This window comes from Dendrobates tinctorius, unplaced genomic scaffold (genome assembly GCF_039654945.1).
Source record: "Dendrobates tinctorius isolate UK_male_01 unplaced genomic scaffold, ASM3965494v1 ptg000159l, whole genome shotgun sequence".
Taxonomy (NCBI): Eukaryota; Metazoa; Chordata; class Amphibia; order Anura; family Dendrobatidae; genus Dendrobates; species Dendrobates tinctorius.
In genome coordinates, this window is record NW_027361826.1 from 9,455,010 (window position 1) to 9,475,881 (window position 20,872).

Here is a 20,872-nt window from a genome sequence, read left to right on the forward strand (position 1 = left end):
CGAGGAAGAAAGACACGATAGGAACCTCCCAGTCAGACTCTTCCACGTCGGGAGAAATCACGTCTTAAACCCCGGAATCCGGCTCCTCATCCTCAGACGAGGAAACGGGAGGGCGTCACTGTTTTCCCCTAGAAGAGGTAGACAGACTAGTAAAAGCTGTAAGGTCTACCATGGGGGTATTGGACCCTAGGCTGGATAAAACAGTCCATGACATAATGTTTCGGGGGACTAGGCCAGAAAAAAACGGAGAGTATTTCCGCTTAACGAAATTGTCAAGGGCCTAATCAAAAAAGAATGGGACAAGCCAGACAGGAAAAAAAAATACAGTCCCTTCCCTTAAAAGAAAATATCCCTTTGAGGAGGAGGCATCTACGTCTTGGGATAAAGCCCCAAAGCTCGACATAGCAGTTGCAAAGGCCTCAAAGAAATTCGCTCTTCCCTTTGAAGACATGGGCACCCTCGGGGACCCCAGGGCCGGCGTTATGGCCAGGCAGACCAGGCAGCTGCCTAGGGCCCCCGCTCCTCCAGGGGCCCCCAGCCAGCGGCACATCACACAGCCGCTATGGGGCTCCTGTAAGGCAGAGGGCCCGCATGCCCCCAGCGCCGACTCCCGCTGCCGCCGCACTGAAGGAGGCAGTGATGGAGGAGAGAGCGTCAGCTGATGCTCCCTCTCCCATCATTTCCTGCTCTGCCTCTGACACAGCGGGGGCGCGATGACGTAATCGCGCTCTCACTGTGTGCCAGACAGAGCAGGAGGAGACAGGCACGAGAAAAAGGTGAGAATTTTTTTTTTTTTTTTTTAAATCATTGTGAGTACTGGACTGTGGAGCCACACTGGGGGAGATATATACCATGCTGGGCTGTATCATACCATGCTTGGGGGACTATATACCATGCTGGGCTGTATTATTCCATTCTGGGGGGGTATATACCATGCTGGGCTGTATTATACCATTCTGCGGGGACTATATACCATGCTGGGCTGTATTATACCATGCTGGGCTGTATTATACCATTCTGGGGGGGCTATATACCATGCTAGGCTGTATTATACCATGCTGGGCTGTATTATTCCATTCTGGGGGGGGTATATACCATGCTGGGCAGTATTATACCGTGCTGGGCTGTATTATACCATTCTGGGGGGGCTATATACCATGCTGGGCTGTATTATACCATTCTGGGGGGGCTATATACCATGCTGGGCTGTATTATACCTTGCTGGGCTGTATTATACCATGCTGGGGGGCTATATACCATGCTTGGCTGTATTATACCATGCTGGGGGGCTATATACCATACTGGGCTGTATTATTCCATTTTGGGGTGCTATATACCATGCTGGGCTGTATTATACCATCCTGGGCTTTATTATACAATTATGGGGGGGGTTATATACCATGCTTGGCTGTATTATACCATGCTGGGCTGTATTCCATTCTGGGGGGCTATATACCATACTGGGCTGTATTATACCATGTTGGGCTGTATTATACCATGTTGGGCTGTATTATACCACTCTGGGAGGGCTATATACCATGCTGGGCTGTATTATACCATACTGGGCTGTATTATACCATTCTGGGGGGGCTATATACCATGCTGGGCTGTATTATACCTTGCTGGGCTGTATTATACCATGCTGGGGGGCTATATACCATACTGGGCTGTATTATTCCATTTTGGGGTGCTATATACCATGCTGGGCTGTATTATACCATCCTGGGCTTTATTATACAATTATGGGGGGGGTTATATACCATGCTTGGCTGTATTATACCATGCTGGGCTGTATTCCATTCTGGGGGGCTATATACCATACTGGGCTGTATTATACCATGTTGGGCTGTATTATACCATGCTGGGCTGTATTATACCACTCTGGGAGGGCTATATACCATGCTGGGCTGTATTATACCATACTGGGCTGTATTATACCATTCTGGGGGGCTATATACCATGCTGGGCTGTATTATACCACTCTGGGAGGGCTATATACCATGCTGGGCTGTATTATACCATGCTGGGCTGTATTATACCATGCTGGGCTGTATTATACCATTCTGGGGGGGCTATATACCATGCTAGGCTGTATTATACCATGCTGGGCTGTATTATTCCATTCTGGGGGGGTATATACCATGCTGGGCTGTATTATACCATTCTGGGGGGGCTATATACCATGCTAGGCTGTATTATACCATTCTGGGGGGGCTATATACCATGCTGGGCTGTATTATACCATTCTGGGGGGGCTATATACCATGCTGGGCTGTATTATACCATTCTGGGGGGGCTATATACCATGCTGGGCTGTATTATACCTTGCTGGGCTGTATTATTCCATTCTGGGGGGGCTATATACCATGCTGGGCTGTATTATACCATGCTAGCCTGTATTACACCATTCTTGGGGGGCTATATACCATGCTGGGCTGTATTATACCATGCTGGGGGGATATATACCATACTGGGCTGTATTATTCCATTTTGGGGTGCTATATACCATGCTGGGCTGTATTATACCATCCTGGGCTTTATTATACAATTCTGGGGGGGGCTATATACCATGCTTGGCTGTATTATACCATGCTGGGCTGTATTCCATTCTGGGGGGCTATATACCATACTGGGCTGTATTATACCATTCTGGGGGGTCTATATACCATGCTGGGCTGTATTATACCATGCTGGGCTGTATTATACCATGGTGGGCTGTATACCATGCTGGGCTGTATTATACAGCCCAGCATGGAATACAGCCTGTATACCATGGTGGGCTGTATTATACCATGCTGTGCTGTATACCATGGTGGGCTGGGCTGTATACCATGGTGGGCTGGGCTGTATACCATGTGGTCCTGGGCTATATACTATGCGGTTGTGTTATATATCCTTATCCGAAAGACCTTAATGACTATAGACCTGTAGCATTAACATCACACCTGATGAAGGTATTAGAGAGATTGATTCTCACACGTCTCCGTCCTCTAGTGAGCTCGGATATGGACCCTCTCCAGTTTGCCTACAGGCCGGGCATTGGTGTGGATGATGCCATTATCCACCTTCTAGATAGGACTCTCTCTCACCTGGAGAAACCTGGGAACACTGAGAATAATGTTCTTCGATTTCTCTAGTGCTTTTAACACCATACAGCCAGGTCTACTGAGAGACAAGCTGGGCCTTGTTGGTGTGGACCTCCAACTCTCCACCTGGATCCTTAACTACCTCACGAACCGACCTCAGTTTGTAAAGGTTCGGGACAGTGTGTCAGACACAGTGATCTGCAATTCAGGGGCACCTCAAGGTACAGTTCTTGCCCCTTTTCTCTTCACACTGTACACTGCGGATTTTAGGTGCAACTCATCTAGCTGCTACTTGCAGAAGTATTCTGATGATTCTGCAATAGTAGGCCTCATCACAGGAGGAGATGAAAGAGAGTACAGAGATACTAACCAAACTTTTGTGGAGTGGTGTCAGAGGAACCACCTTAGGATTAATTCCGGGAAGACCAAGGAATTGGTGGTGGACTTTCGCAAGGGCAAAAATCCACCAGTAGTGGTGAACATTCAGGGAAAGGACATTGAGACAGTCGACACCTATAAGTACCTTGGTGTGATCCTCAATAATAAGCTTGACTGGGCCCATCACTTGGATGCAGTGTACAGGAAGGGCCAAAGCAGGCTTTATCTGCTCAGAAGGCTGAGAGCCTTCGGAGTTAGAGGGGCACTCCTTGCATCCTTCTTCAACTCTGTTGTGGCATCAGTCATCTTCTTTGGTGTGGTGTGCTGGGGTAGTGGCATATCAACCAGGGACAGGAATAGGCTGGACAAACTGATTAGAAGGGCCAGCTCTGTCCTGGGATGCCCCCTTGACCCAGTTCAGGAAGTAGGCGACAGGAGGATACTGGCCAAGGTGAGCTACATGGTGCAGAATGATTCCCATCCCATGCATGAGACCGTGACCAAGATGTGCAGTACTGTCAGTGACCGGCTACTTCATCCTAAATGTGAGAGGGAGCGCTATCAAAAGTCCTTCCTTCCTGCTGCAGTTAGGCTGTATAACCAGCACTGTCCAAAACGGAGAACGACCCAAACAGAGAACTGATGGATCCAAAGTTGTGACAGTCCGGTTACATTTTTTTTTTCTTCGTATATATGTGCCTACCTACTGTCAATGTAATGCCTTTATGCATCTGTATCTGTACTTGTTCCTGCCTTGCTGCTGTAATGCTCTGAATTTCCCCATGGTGGGACAATTAAAGTATTATCTTATCTTATATACCATGGGGGGTACATTTTACATTATATTCTATAGGGGGAGGCTGTGTTATATAATATGGGGGCTACATTATATTCTATGGGGAGGTGGGCTGTATTATATTCTATTTGGGGCTACATTATATTCTATGGGGGGCTGTATTATATTATATTCGATGGGGGCTGCATTATACTATATGAGGAGGGCTACATTGTATTCTATGGAGGGGTTACATTATACTATATAAGGGGCTGCATTATATCCTAGGAGGGGGTTGCCATATATTCTATGGAGGGGCTGCATTATACTATATGGGGGGTGAGGCTGCATTATATTCTATGGGGTGTTACATTATATTCTGTGGAGTGGCTGCATTATACTCTGGGGTAGCTGCATTATTCTCTAAGGGGTGGCTGCATTATACTATAAGAGGGGGGCTGCATTATATTCTATGGGGATTACATTATATTGTATGGCAGGGCTGCATTATACTCTGGGGTGGCTGCATTATGCTCTATTGGGTGGCTGCATTATACTATATGTGGACTGCATTATACTGTATCGAGGACTATGGGGAATACATTATATGAAGAACTATGGGGTGCATTATGCTATGGGAAGTGAATTGTACTACATGGGTGACTATGGCGGTGCATTATACTATATGGAGAACTATGAGGAGTGTATTATACTATATAGAGGACTGAGCAGTATATTTTAATATATGGAGGGCTATGAGGAGTGTATTATACTATATGGAGGACTGAGGAGTGTATTATACTATATGGAGGACTATGGGGAGTGTATTATACTATATGGAGGACTGAGCAGTGTATTTTAATATATGGAGGGCTATAAGGAGTGTATTATACTAAATGGAGGACTGAGGAGTGTATTATACTATATGGAGGACTATGGGGCAGATTATATTATATGGAGGACTATGGGGTGTAAACTGTAGATGCTGCTAACATGATACTGTATGGTGATCTGTTAGGGTGCGTGCACATGTTGCGGATTAGTCTGCGGCTTATTCTGCAGAGAATCCATATCTCTTGGCAGAAACCGCAGGGTAAAACACATGCATTTTTCCTGCGGATTCCTAGCATGTGTACAGCGGATTTGATGCAGGTTTTAGTGAGGTTTGGCAGTGCGGATGAGAGAGATTGATTGATTTGTATGTCCCGGAACGTACACTGCAGCTGCGGTTCCGCAAAAAAGTAACATGCTGCGGAAAATAAACCGCAGCAAATCTGCCCTGAATTTTCCGCAGCATGTGCACGGTGGATTTGGTTTTCCATAGGATTACATTGTACTGCAAACCGCATGGAAACTGCTGCGGATCTGTAGAACCAAATCCGCTGCGGATCCGCAGGATCAAATCCGCTGCGGATCCGCAGGACCAAATCCGCTGTGGATCCACAGCAAAAACCGCAATGTGTGCACACATCCTTAGTGATCGTTCTGTCCCCATCATTCTTTCTCAGATGGTGGAAAGAGGCTGGGAAACAAGTATTGAACGACTTCTTCAATTTTGTCGATCATTTAGCGGCCTGAACTCAGCGCATGTAAATACAATCAAAATGCTAATGTGTGATGTGCAATATGTTAGCATTTGGGGACCCATTTTAAACTTTGCCTAGGGCCCCACTTTGCCTAAAACCGGCCCTGGGGGACCCCCTAGATAAAAAGGCAGATACCTTTCTAAAGGGAGCATGGGAGTCAGCAGGCGGTAACCTCAGGCCAGCCATAGCGGCGACATGTACTTCAAGAGCCCTAATGGTATGGGTGGACCAACTTGAGAAACAGCTGAGGGAAGGGACACCAAGGGATAAGATCTTAGATTCTATCCCAGTAATAAGGGGAGCGGCTGCCTTCCTAGCGGACTCATCGGCCGATTCAGTCAGGCTATCGTCCAAAACAGCAGCACTTTCAAACGCAGCCCGAAGAACACTATGGCTTAAAAGTTGGCCAGGGGACCTACAGACCAAAATGAAATTATGTTCAATCCCCTGTGAAGGGAAATTCCTTTTTGGGGAGACGTTAGATGACATCCTCCAGAAAGCAGGGGACAAGAAGAAAGGGTTCCCAAATTTGGGGCCAGCAGCATTTAAAAGGCCCTTTCGAAATAGGAGGTTTTTTCAGAGGAGACCACAGAGGGAACAAAAGTGGGATGACAAAAGAGATAGAGGGTTCTTCTTTAGTAACTCTTTCCGAGACAAAAAACCCTCCAAGTGACAGTGCGCCCAGGGTGGGGGGAAGGTTAACCCTTTTTCTTCCAGCCTGGAGGAGAATTTCAAACAACCCATGGATAGTAAACCTAATCCAGGAGGGCCTAAGAATAAACTTTCTCTCTCTTCCACCTCAAAAGTATATAATAACGCCGCTGAGATCCAGTACGCGAGAACAGGAAGCGCTAGAAAGCGAAGTCCTAGGCCTAGTAAAAAAAAAAAGGAGTCCTCCAGGAGGTTCCCCTGCAGGATATGGGCAGAGGGTTCTACTCCCCTCTTTTTCTAGTAACCAAACCGGACGTCACCTTTCGAACGATCATAAATCTGAAAAAGCTAAACAAATACGTCACGAATCAGACTCCATTTTGAAGCTCTATCAGGTCCACCACCAAAATCCTGTTCCCAAACTGCTTCATGACGGTGTTAAATCTCAGCGACGCCTATTATCACATCCCTATCCACAAAGACTCCAGAAAATATCTCCGGTTAGCCGCCTCAATAAAGGGCAAGGTGAAAGAATTCCAGTACAGAGCCCTGCCGTTCGGAATATCGATAGCCCCGCGGGTATTTACCAAAATAGTAGCAGAAATGATGGCTCATATAAGGGAACAAGACATAGTAGTAGTCCCGTATTTAGAGGATTTCCTAATAGCAGGCAGCTCTTCTCAAAAATGCAGGGAACAGAGGGACAGGGTGATGGACACTCTACAAGGCCTAGGCTGGCTTCTAAATCTAAAAAAATCAAGACTGGAGCCCAGCAGAGTACAAGAATTCTTGGGCCTAACACTGGACTCAAACATTCAGGAGTGTCGCCTCCCAGACCACAAAAAGGAGAAAATCGCTCAAATTACAGCAAGAGCAATCCAAAATCCCTCTGTGACATTAAGGAAAGCTATGTCACTGCTGGGTTCCCTATTCGCCTGCCTGCCAGCAGTTCAATGGGCTCAGTTACACACAAGAGATCTCCAGTGGGCCGTATTAGCCAACCAGGCAGCAATAGGGGGACACCTAGAAGGTCGTATTACCCTAAATTCAAGAACTATTCATTCCCTAGCTTGGTGGGGAAACCAGGAAAATCTGTCCAAAGGGATCCCCTGGGTAACAAAGATAACACACATAGTGACAACGGATGCCAGTCCCTCGGGATGGGGAGCACACATGAACAACGAGGTGGCTCAGGACGTGTGGGGAGATCAAGAATTAAAAGCCTCCTCAAATCAAAAAGAGCTTCTAGCAGTAGGCTATGCACTGACACACTTCCTACCCCTGCTCCAGAATCGCCATGTCTGCATTCTTTCGGACAATCGAGTCACAGTGGCCTATATAAATCATCAGGGGGGAACCAGGTCCCAAGCCCTAATGGACACATCCGCCAGAATCCTCAAACTATCAACCCTGCTATCTCTGTCAGCCCTACACATCCGGGGTACAGAGAATCAAAGGGCAGACTTTCTGAGCCACAACCAATTACGACAAGGGGAATGGGTACTTAAGTGGTCCATTTTTTGGCAGATTGTAAAGATGTGGGGGACCCCAGACATAGATCTGTTTGCCGATTTCAAAAACAAAAAAGTAGAAACCTTCTGCTCGCTAGATCCCAGGGGGAATCCTCTAACTCTGGACGCGTTTATGCTCCCATGGACACAGAGTTTAACATATGCCTTTCCCCCAATCATGTTCATTCCAGGGGTCCTAAGGAAAGTCAGGGAGGACGGGACAAGAATGATACCGATAGCCCCTTCTTGCCCAAAAGAACCTGGTTTTCCTGGCTAAGAATGCTCTCAGTAACCGACCCATGGATCCTACCGGATCTCCCAGACCTGCTATCGCAGGGCCCAGTGTTACATCCTCGGGCACCGAACCTCCATTTAACAGCATGGAATTTGAGAGGGCGCTGATGAGGGACAGGGGATTTTCAGAGAACCTGATAACTACATTACAAAAAAGTAGGAAACCGGTTACGATGAGAGCTTACTGCAGAACATGGAAAAAATTCCTATCCACTTCTAGGGCAAAGGTTTGGGACGGGGTTCAGATTAATAAGATCCTAGAATTTCTACAAAAGGGCCTAGAACAGGGTCTGGCGGTCAACACATTAAAAGTACAAATAGCGGCGTTAGGCGCCCTCTATAACCATGATGTGGCAGGTGACGCTTGGGTAGCACGGTTTATTAAGGCCGCAACCAGATCTAGGCCAATAGCTAGTCAAAGGTTACAGTCATGGGACCTGAAACTTGTACTTTCAACACTGACAGGCCCTCCGTTCGAACCAATTTACTCGGCACCCCTAAAAGTCCTATCACTTAAAACGGTGCTTCTGGTGGCACTAACATCAGCTTGAAGAGTGAGTGATATTCAAACCTTATCAGCAAGGCCACCTTTTACAAAAATTCTAGAGGATAGTCATCCTAAAACCTGACCCGGGCTATCCACCTAAAGTATCACATTTCCACAGGTCCCAAGAGGTAGTCCTTCCTTCCTTCTGCCCAAATCCAAAAAATAAGGGGGAAGAAAAATTCCACACTTTAGATAATAAAAGGTGCCTAGTACAGTGCTTAGAGGCCACCAAAAAATGTAGGAAGGAAGGCTCTCTCTTTGTATGTTTCCAGGGTCCTCGGAAGGGGCTCAAGGCATCCAAGAGTACCCTAGCAAGGTGGATAAGGGATGCGATTGCCCTGGCATACTCATCCAGTGGAAATACCATCCCGGAGGGGCTGAGAGCTCATTTCACAAGGGCAATGGCAACCTCATGGGCTGAAAGATCTGAGGTATCAATAGAACAAATCTGTAAGGCGGCCACCTGGTCATCACCTTCGACTTTTTTCAGGCACTATAGATTAGATCTAGCCTCTACGTCTGACCTGACCTTCGGGAGAAGGGTCCTTCAGGCGGTGGTCCCTCCCTAAGCTACCATCTCTGTAATTCTCTCCGTGGTGCTGTCATGGGAGAGAGAATAGCTTAGTTACTCACCGATAATGGTGTTTCTCGGAACCCATGACAGCACCCGCTTATTCCCCTCCCCTTCACGAGTGTGGTGAGCACGTTTTACTGTTAGTAGAGTGTTTCCATTTAGGCACGGTGCTTTTGATAAATAATCAGTATTATAATATTGTGTATATATTTCTGTTGTCTAACTAACCTGGAGATCCTCTGATGCTCTATAACCAACTGAAGGCGTAGGAGAGGTACCACCCTTTTATCTGTAGGTTCCTGTCCCTGAAGGGCGGATCCCTTCTCTCTGTGGTGCTGTCATGGGTTCCGAGAAACACTGTTATCGGTGAGTAACTAAGCTATTCACGAGGCTGAAGTTGGTTTCTTCAGCAATTCTTTCTTCTGTTTTTTTTTTTTTTTTTTTTAGGTTTAAAAACAAAAAATAAGCATCACAATAACAACATATAATGCAGCGAGGTGCCCTGATGTGAATACACTTAAAAACAGCCACAAAAATTATAAAACTGGCACAAAAATGGGCATCAAAGTGGGCACCGAAGGGCGTTAATGAAAGGGTTAAATGACTTTGGGCCATTGATATCACACTGCAGACATATAGAACAGGGAGCCCCACATCAAAATCGGGTCTCCAGCCTGGCCCAAATGAGTTCTGGGCATCAGAACTGGCACCAAAGTGGGCAGTCGATTTTTGACCATTTGAATAAGTAACTGGTGCTTCTCTAACAACCCCCCCAGGACAGCACACAGGAGGATGTCATCTTATCATAATAGGGACAGGAAATACGAAAGAGATCAAATAGCCCCTCCTACCTCCACTAAACAGTGTTTTTCCTGTCCCTATAGGGATGAAGAGGTCATCCTCGGTGCTCTGTGCCGGGGACAGAGACCGGACAATTACCTTTTAAGCCGGGCAGCTGTAGATCGGTCAGTTTCCCCCCTCCCTCTCCTGGATGCTGCTCCTGTCTCCTAAGGACTGATGCTCCCCGGTCCGCGCCTCTGGCTAAGGTCCGGGGAGTTCTCTGCTCTCTGTGCCCATCTCCTTCCCCCTGCTCCAGCGTCGGACTGCTGCTCGGCGGGGAGGCCTGCTTCTGATCCGGGCGGCATGCCGGTATGGTCACTTCCGGTTTCTGTGTTCCAGCGTGGAACGCAGCAGCAAATTTGAAATTAAGAACCCGGTTGGTTCCCAGCGAACGTTCCACCGACCATGGGAAGATGGGGGGTGGGAGGGGGAGGAGCTGCTCAGTTTGGAGGGAGGTGCTGGTCCGGTCTCCCTATTTAAGGAGCCCTGGACATAACAGGCAAGGTAAGATAAACAGTAGCAATGGAGTCTGAGCCTTTCTGAAATGCCTCTGTGGAGCCCATCGCTAATCTGATCCCTGTGAGTATGCAGGCATTGGGTCTTCTCCAGGGTGCAGTAATGACAAGAGAGACCAATTCTACCTTCTCCTCTCTTTCAGGGGGACAAGGATGCTGCACCCAGGAGCAAATCCAAAGCCACTAGCCGCAAATGTGCGTTGTGTGCCAAGAGACTCTCCTCATCACATGGCAAACCGTGTATTGAAAAAGTTCTGAATGAAGAAGGTTCTTAAGGGAAGACATTCAGAGCATTGTGCGTCAGGAGATACAAGCTTCCCTGGCATCGTTCTCCCAGCCAGCACCAGCCCCTAGTGCCCCTCCAGCAAGAAAGAGGAAGATGCAGCAACTAGAGGATTCTGATTCCCAGGAATCTATGCCAGAGGAGTTCCAGGAGGAAGGCAAACTAAGTTCGGAGCTGGAAAAAGAAGACAAGAAGTACTACTTCTCCGTGGTGAATATGGAAGAACTCATCACGGCGGTAAGAACAACCATGGAAGTGGAGGAAGAGAGACCATCAAGTTCAGTAAAGGAAGAGATGTTCGGAGGCCTCTGATCCAGAAGGACGTTATTCTTCCCAATACACAAAAATATCCGTGAACTAGTGTTGGAAGAGTGGGAGACTCCAAAGAAGAGACTAAGCACTCCTTCAGAATTAAAAGATGGATTCCCAGTCGATGATGAGACTGCATTATGCTGGTCCAAGGTACCAAAGGTGGACATCCAGGTTGCCCAAGTGACAAAGAAAACAACTTTACCATTTGAGAACTCCTCTCAGCTGAAGGATTCCCTGGAGCGCAAAATGGTAGGGCTCCTCAGGAAATCCTGGGAGATGTCAGCGGCCTTGCTAAACACTAATGCAGTATCTATATCGGTTACTAAGATCAGTGTCTCACTGGTTGGGGCAGCTGGAGGAACACTGTTGTGAATTCTCTCTGGCTTCCCTCTGGTGATTACTGAAGATAGTGGAGCTGGTCAGATTGAGAGTTCTCTTTCTGGGCTCCCTCTGGTGGTTACTGGAGGTAGTGGAGCTGATCTGATTGACAGAGGCTTGCCACCTGATAATGAGGAAGACGATTGGAGATCTGGGGTTTCTGATTAGGATTTAAGATAGCTGACTCCCTCTATCCCTGCTGGTGATTTTCTTCCTGTGCCTCCTGAGGTCTGATGTCTCCTGCTCTTTCCCTGCATGTTCAGCTAAGTGGTTCATTTGGTGTTCTGTTTGCATTTGATCTGGTTTTGTTTATCTCTGCTTTGTGTGGGTCAGCTAGCTCCGGCTGGGGCTGTGCTGAATCACCGCCCATATGTTACTGCATGTGCCAGTTTGTTTTGTCCCCTTTTGTATTGGTCTCTTTTTGCTTTGCTTTCAGAGTATCCCAGAGTGCTGATATAGTGGGGGGCGAAGTCGTGCGACTTCAGTGTTTTTGTGCATCAGACGTGTTGGACTTTTGCAGGGTTTTTTGTGTGATTGCAGACAGTGTCTTTCCTTTCCTGTCCTGTCTAGTCAGTGTGGGCCCCATCGTTTGCTCAGTCATTCTCTGCCTACGTTTGTGTTTTCATCTGGTCTCACCGGCAATATATGTTTGGGGCTATTTATTCCTTTGGGGTCTGCACCAGGGCAGTTTAGATTTCCCCTTTCTTGCTTTAGGCTTAGTTAGCTCTCCGGCTGTGCCGAGGCATCTAGGATCATCGTAGGTACGTCCACGGCTGCTGCTAGTTGTGTGGACAGGATCAGGGGTCTGCATCCGTTTAGTTACCAACCTCTCTAGTTTTCTGTGGCTTAGCTTGGGCCTGCTATCCTCCTCGGTGACCCAATCATAGCAGAACACCTCGCCTCACTTCCTCCTTCAGAATGCTACGGCCTTCTTGGCAGACGCCTCGGCAAACTCCCTCAGAGTGGCGGCTAACAGTGGCTCTATCTAACTCTGCGAGACGAGCCCTGTGGCTGAGATCCTAGAGCGGAGACATGGCATCAAAAATATAACTTTATTATTATTATTATGCATTTATATAGCGCCATTTATTCCATGGTGCTTTACATGTGAAAAGGGGAAATACAGACAAGTATAATAAACATGTGTAAGACAAGGGACACACAAGTATATAAGGAGAGGGGACCCTGCCCGCGAGGGCTCACAGTGTACAGGGATGGGTGAGGATACAGTAGGAGAGGGTAGAGCAGGTCGTGCGGTGGTTCAGTAGACCGAGGATCATTGCATCATTCCCTTTAAAAGAAAATATATGTTCGGGCCGGCTTTGAAGGAACTATTAGAAAAGGTTTCAGACAAAAAGAAGTGTCTACCAGAGCCGAAGAATACTAGAAGGGAGGCCAAAAAGAGATCCTTTTGGCCCCCTCAGGAACAGCCTTGCCAATACGGAGGCAAGGGGAAGACAGGAAGATGGAGCTACCCCAAAGGAGGCCGGGACAAATCTTTTTCTCTCCCGTGATCAGCGTCCGAGTAAACAAGGACGCTCAAAGAGAAGTAGGAGGTCGCATTTCTCACTTCCTTCCAGAATGGGAAAAAATATCTACCAACCCATGGTTATTAAGATCCATCCAGGAGGGGGTGAAAATAGAATTTACCTCCTACCCTCCTCAGAGAGTAAGAATCATGCAACTCTCTACACAGACGCTCCAGGCCTCCCTGATATCAGGCCTCAAACTATTAGCTTCGAGGGCAATTTCTCCAGTTCCAGAGGGAGAAGAGAATCGGGGTCACTACTCCCAAGCTCTTTTTGATTTAATAAAAAAAAACAAAAAAAAAAACAGATTGGTCCCACTGAATTCTAATAAATCTGAAGCCTGTGAACCAGTATATCCATTACAGGAAATTGACTCCATCTTGAATCAGATCAGCAGTTCCCCTGATAGAGGATGGGTTCACTATGGCAACAAGCGATCTACGGGATGCATATTATCATATTCCAGTTCATCCCAATTATCGGAAATTCCTGAGATTTGCAGTGACCCAAGGAAAACAGTTGTTCCTTTACCAGTTCAATGTGCTCCCATTTGGTCTATCATCAGCACCCTGAATTTTCACAAAGATTGTCAGAAGCCATGGCCCATATCAGAGGTCAGCAGATTTGCATCATCCCATATCTCAACGACTTTTCGCTAGTGGCACCATTAGCACAGGGGCACATACAGACGACTTTGCAGATTCTGACGTCACTGGGATGGTTGATAAATCTACAAAAATCAGATATCACTCCCTCCACAAAGAGAGGCTTCCTGGGAGTCCTCTTGGACAGACATCCTATTTGCCCAGAGACAAGCAGATTGAACTGAGAGCAAGGATAAACACCTTAAAAAGCAGGAGAGGTTCTCCATGTCAATCCTCGGCTCCATGATGTCTTGTAGCCATTCGGTGGCCTGGACCTAGGCACACACCAGAGATCTGCTGAGTTTTTTATACTATATGGCTAATTATCAGTATTTTATTCTTAAATTCCCCCATCTCCTTTTTGCACTAAATCCTCTTTTTATTTTTAATCCATCACTATCGGCTTGTCTATATTATATTGTTTGGTGCAAATTTTTTTGATTTCTTTTTTTTTTTTCCCCCCATCATTCATCGTATATATTTAATCCCATATTTATATTTGTGGGCTTATATTAATCTAGTCACTTTCTTTGCCTATTATTTATACATATATAGCCAATTTTCATAACCTCGGGTTAATCCTTTTTGCACACTATGCCACACTAGTCCGTTTTTCTATGTCGGCTTATTTACACTTCCTGGCTTGTATTATCAGGGCATTGAGCAGTGCGCATGGGCAGCCTGACGTGCCGGGCCGTTGTGCAGCAACGGCGTCTACATGTGAAGTAAAACGCCGGCTTCTCTGGCTGTGCTGACTCACATGACGCCACTTGCCGTGTCACTTCCGGTTTACGCCAACGGCGCATGCTCCGTCTCATCTCATGTCCTGGACACACCAGAATATAAATAATCCTCTCAGTTGAGGAGCTACCACCCCCTGACGAAGGAGACTTCCAAAACGCGCGTCGGGGCGCGTTTATACAGGCACACCATGGCACCCATCCTCCCTGGATTTGCAGGTATCATTATTGCCGCCTTAGCTTATATGTCTGGCCCATGATATAGCGCACTATATGTGCACAGTCACTTCATTGCTGCAGTCTGAGTTATTATTGCTTACACCTTGGCATCTTCACTGTTGCATATTTATGACCTACATGCCTGCGACATGATTCAGCGCACTTTTGGTGCACAGTCACATTTATTGCTGCAGCCCTACTTATTATTGTTTGCATCTTTGTAGCTTCATTGCACTGCTGCATATTTTTCTGCACCATAATTTGCACTATTGCATTGTTTTGCACAAAGCGCAAAAAGTTTCTTTTGCACAACTCCTGTTGGAGTAACCATTAGTTTTTGCACTATTTTTCACTTTATTTTTTCTGCAATGACTATTTTCCCTTCACCCATGACAGCACCACATGAGAGAGGGATCCGCCCCGCCAGGACTGGAACCTACTGAAACATAAGGGGCGGCACCTCTCCCCCGCTTCAGTTGGGTTCCTGTCCTGGAAAGGAATCCCTCTGACAGCGGCGGTGCCTGTCAGGATGAAAAGACCCAGGGCCGTCCCGGCGTGTAAAAATGCAGGGCTGGCTTACCTGCGACGCTGGCCGTCGGCAGCTGGTAGCGCAGTCCCCGGGGTTTTCCTCATACGGGCCCCGAGTTCGTGCGGGCACGTTCCGATGTCCTCCCTTCGGAGGTTCCTCCCTGTGCCGCCCTCCCCCTGCGCGCGCGCCCGTTCCTTCCCCTGCATGCAGGGGAAGCCGGGGGCAGAGACCGGCGTCTGACGTGGGAGCACGACCGCTGACGTCATCAAGAAGCGACGGTCATGGCGCCGGGCGCGACGCTGGCCAGGAGAAGCGGCTGGTGGTCGCGGGGGGGAGGGGTAATGAGGGGCTCACTCACCGCATAAAAGGAGCAGAAGCGGCTGCAGGGGCGACAATGGCGTCTCAGGAGGATCGCTCACCGTCCCCATTGTCTCTGCCCCCATCGCAAGCTTCTGGTCGCAAGAGCCGCTCGAGCGGCAAAAGCAGCAGCCGTCCGAGTCACCGATCGAGGGATTCCTCGAGATCAAAAGAGCGCAGAGCGCACGCTCCTTTGCAGCCCCAGAGCCCGGTATCCGTCTTTCCTGGGTGGTGAGTGATCTCCGTGAAAGTTAGACAATAATAGGCTTTCCTATGTCTTGTCTTTTTTTTTTTTTTTTTTTTAGGGAGGCAAAAAAGCTATAAGCAAAAAGAAAAATAGAGAATGTGCCATATGCCACAGCCCTTTAGCAAAAGACTACCAAAAGGACTTGTGTCAGCTGTGTCCAGCGAACTATGGCTGAAGAGGTGCCGAGCCTGGCAACAAACCTCAGATCGATGATAAAATCTCAGGTACAGGGCTCACTTAAAAAATTGTTAAAAAAGAAGAGTAAGAGTAGGAAAGCCTCCCCGAGTTCCTCGTCAGGCTCCTCCTCTTCGGAGTATCAAGTTGAGCACGGGTCATCTTCATCCTCAGACAGTGATACGGGGGGCAGACCTTGCTTTCCCGTAGAAGATACGGACGCTCTCCTTAAAGCCAACAGGTCCACTATGGGCCTGCAAGAGGAGAAGGTAGAGAGATCACTGGAGGATGTAATGTTTGGCGGCCTGCAAGAAAGGAAGAAGCGTACCTTTCCGGTCAATGACAAGGTTCAGGCCCTAATCGAAAGAGAATGGAAGAAACCGGAGAAGTCAGGTAGCCTTCCCTCCTCTTCAAAGCGAAGATACCCCTTTGAGGCTAAAGAGACGGACGTCTGGGACAAGGTCCCAAAGGTTGACGCAGCAGTGTAGGTCTTCCAAGAAGTCGGCCCTGCCCCTGGAGGATTCAGGGGTTTTGAGAGATCCCTTGGATAAAAAAGCGGACTCATACCTAAGGCACACTTGGGAGGCAGCGGCAGGGGGTCTGAAACCGGCAATAGCCGGCACCTGCACAGCCCGTTCATTAATGGTCTGGTTGCAACAACTTGAAGAAAAATTAGTCTCCAAGGTACCAAGAGAGAAAATATTAGGAGAAATGTACTTGCTACACGGAGCTGCCGCTTTCTTGGCTGACACCTCCGCCGACTCGATGAGGTTAACGGCAAGAGCAGCGGGGCTATCGAACGCCGCAAGACGGGGGTTATGGCTCAAAGGCTGCCCTGGGGACATTCAATCTAAGGCGAAATTATGCTCGTTACCATGTGATGGGCAGTTCCTGTTTGGGAAAAACCTGGATGACATCTTGGAGAAGGCCGGGGATAAAAAGAAGGGCTTCCCCAGATTCATGGGTGATCAAAGGAGACCGCCCTTTCGGAGGGGAAAGTTCAATCGGGGCCATCCCCCGGGAGAGCGGAAAAGGTGGGACGACAAGAGGAAAAAAGAACCAGGGTTCATGTTTGGGGGATCTACCTCAACCGCCAAAAAATCCCCGCAATGACGCCAGCCCTCCGGTGGGGGGAAGATTGAAGCTCTTTTCTCAAGAATGGGAGAAAATATCGGCCAACAATTGGATTCTGAGCATTATAAAGAATGGCCTAAAAATCCCTTTTTTCCAGCATCCAAGAGCTTCATTTGTGGTGACCCCCGTCAGAAAGGAACCAGGGGAGCAATCAGCCATAGAAACAGAAATTTTAGGACTGTTGGAGAAACAAGTTCTAATAGAGGTCCCAAAAGATCAAGAGAGAAGGGGGTTCTATTCTCCCCTCTTCCTAATAAGAAAACCAGACCTCTCCTTCAGAACGATAATAAATCTCAGGCGCCTCAATCAATGGATCATGAACCAAACATTCAAAATGGAATCAGTGTCTTCGGCCATAAAGCTGTTACACCACAACTGCTTCATGGCCGTAATAGATTTGAAGGATGCCTATTACCACATCCCGATGCACCCAGAATACCAGAAATACCTGAGGGTAGCCCTATACATCCAGGGCGACCTCAGGCACTTTCAATTTACAGCTCTTCCGTTTGTCATCTCCATAGCGCCAAGGATTTTTACGAAAGTAATAGCGGAAATGACAGCTTTCCTTCGAATCCACAATGTGATTATGGTGCCTTACTTGGACGATTTTTTGGTCATTGGCAATTCAGAACGTCACTGCGCACATCAAGTAGAGAAAATAACAGAAACCCTGCAAAGACTGGGTTGGATGGTAAACTTAAAGAAATCAAAACTTCAACCCCTAAGGAAACAAACATTTCTAGGTTTCGTCTTGGACTCCAACCGTCAAGTTTGTCTCTTGCCAGAGAAAAAACTAGAGAAAGTGAGAGAAATGACCCTTACAGCAATACAACAACCGCGCATGACCCTAAGAAGGGCAATGTCCCTGTTGGGCATGCTAACAGCCTGTATCCCTGCGGTCAACTGGGCACCGTTTCATACCCGACAACTGCAGGCGGAAATCTTGTCAGCCCAGAAACGATTGAAAGGGCGTTTAGAAGGGAAGCTGGAACTTTCCGAAAAGGGGAAAAACTCTCTCACTTGGTGGCTAGACAGCACAAATTTAGCAGGGGGAACTTTGTGGCACAGGCCCGTGTCCGATGTAATATTGACGGACGCAAGCTCCTTGGGATGGGGGGCACACCTGAGAGAACAAATAGCCCAAGGGTCCTGGGGTCACCTAGAGCAGAAGGCTTCCTCCAACTTAAGAGAGTTAAGAGCGGTAAACAGAACCTTGGGGGCATTCATTCCCAGGCTACAGGGTCAAAATGTCCGAATTATGTCAGACAACAGGGTGGCAGTGGCGTATGTCAACCACCAGGGAGGGACAAGGTCAAACTCCCTAATGGACGAAGCCAAAAGAATCTTTCTCAAAGCAGAACAACATCTAACCTCCCTGACGGCCCTACACATCAAAGGGACAGAAAATGTTCAAGCCGACTTTTTAAGCCGCAACAAGTTAAAACAGGGAGAGTGGGCCTTAAATCGTGTAATATTCCAGAAGATAGTACAGTTATGGGGGCAGCCAGTGATCGACCTCTTTGCCACCAAAAACAACCGGCAGGTGAGGAGGTTCTGCTCATTAAACCCAGGGGAAAACCCGTGGGCAGTAGACGCTCTGCAAATCCCGTGGCTGTTCAAACTGAGCTATGCCTTTCCCCCAGTAGCGTTAATCCCGGCAGTGGTAAAAAAGATAAGAGACGAGCAAGCCAGAGTAATCCTCATAGCCCCGTTCTGGCCAAAAAGACCGTGGTTTTCACTACTGCAAATGATGTCTCTCTCGGACCCGTGGGTACTGCCAGAAATTCCAGATTTATTAGCTCAGGGGCCGATATTCCACAAACAAGTCAAGGGGTTCGATCTGACGGCGTGGAATTTGAGGGCACTTTTGAGAGATAAAGGTTTTTCCCCGGGGTTGGTGACTACTCTAATGAAAAGTAGAAAACCAATAACAACCAACATATATGGCGGGACGTGAAAGAAATTTCTACAATTCCTGGGAAAACCGTTAGGTCAAGAACCCCCAATCGAGTCCATCTTGGAGTTCTTGCAGACAGGTCTACAGCTAGGCCTGGCGGTTAATACCCTCAAGGTACAGGTTTCAGCGCTGGGTGCATTATACAATTGCAATATAGCGGCAAACAGATGGGTAGCCAGGTTCATAAAATCTTGCCACAGATCTAGGCCAGTTTCCTTACCAAAAATAGCTCCATGGGATCTAAATCTGGTGCTGGAAGCCCTTACGAAGGAGCAGTTTGAACCCATACAGCAGATTTCAACTAAAAACCTCACCCTAAAAACCATCATTTTGGTAGCTCTAACGTCGGCACGTAGAGTTAGTGACTTGCAGGCCCTCTCAGTCAACCCACCATATACCCAGATATACCAGGATAGGGTGGTTATGAGAACAGACCCTGTTTACTTGCCGAAAGTAGTAACTAACTTTCACCGAAACCAAGAAATTGTCCTCCCTTCCTTCTGTGAGAATCCGAAAAACCCAGGGGAGGAGAAATTTCATAGCCTAGACGTTAAAAGAACCCTAGTAGAGTATATGTCTATAACCAGCCAGTGGAGGAGGTCCCAGTCCCTATTCGTAGCCTTCCAGGGGGCTAGGAAAGGTTATGGAGTGTCAAAGGGGACTATTGCCCGATGGATTAGGGAGGCCATTAGTGTAGCCTATTCAGCTAGTGGCGTCCCGGTTCCTGACGGCATCAAGGCTCATTCCACCAGAGCCGTGGCGACCACCTGGGCTGAGAAAGCAGAGGTATCAATAGAGCAAATTTGTAAGGCCGCTACCTGGGCCTCACCCTCAACTTTCTTTAGACACTATAGACTAAATCTATCCTCCTCTGCTGACTTGACCTTTGGTAGAAGGGTGCTGCAAGCGGTGGTCCCTCCCTAAGGTGTTCGAAGTCTCCAGAATCTCTCATGTGGTGCTGTCATGGGTGAAGGGAAAACCACCATGGTTACTTACCGGTAGCCGGTTTTTCCGGAACCCATGACAGCACCCGTATATTTCCCCCCCTTTTTTCACCGTTTGGGTGTGCACAATAGTCGGGTGTATTTGTGTGATGTGGTGTTGGATAAATATGTAACTAACCGGGAAGTCCTCTCAAATGCTCTGTAATCCAACTGAAGCGGGGGAGAGGTGCCGCCCCTTATGTTTCAGTAGGTTCCTGTCCTGGCGGGGCGGATCCCTCTCTCATGTGGTGCTGTCATGGGTTCCGGAAAAACCGGCTACCGGTAAGTAACCATGGTGGTTTTTCACAGGGTCTCACAATCTGCTACAGGCCTGTGAGGTTTGGGTATAGATGATACATGAGCATATTTTCATCTGGTCCACTATTTGTATTTCATTTATGATCCTATATATTTATATATGCTCATTATATTATAGCGGTTTAATTGCCTTTTATGCACATTTTTTAAATATTTCTTGTTGTTGAGGCAAAATTTTAAAGGCTATTTTATTCAAGCTATTATATTTTATTTTCTTACTTTTATCAATTCATATTTACGGTTCCTGTCAGTATCTCTTTCACCATTCTAAGTTGGTCTTTATGTTGTACTGGATGGTCTGCCATCCA

At 47.5% G+C, this 20,872-nt stretch overlaps 1 protein-coding gene across 2 annotated transcripts in view; it reads left to right on the plus strand.

Annotated features, from left to right (window-relative positions):
• GCAT (glycine C-acetyltransferase) overlaps positions 1-20,872 on the plus strand; it is a 71,831-nt gene that overhangs the window by 37,068 nt on the left and 13,891 nt on the right. The window lies entirely within an intron of this gene.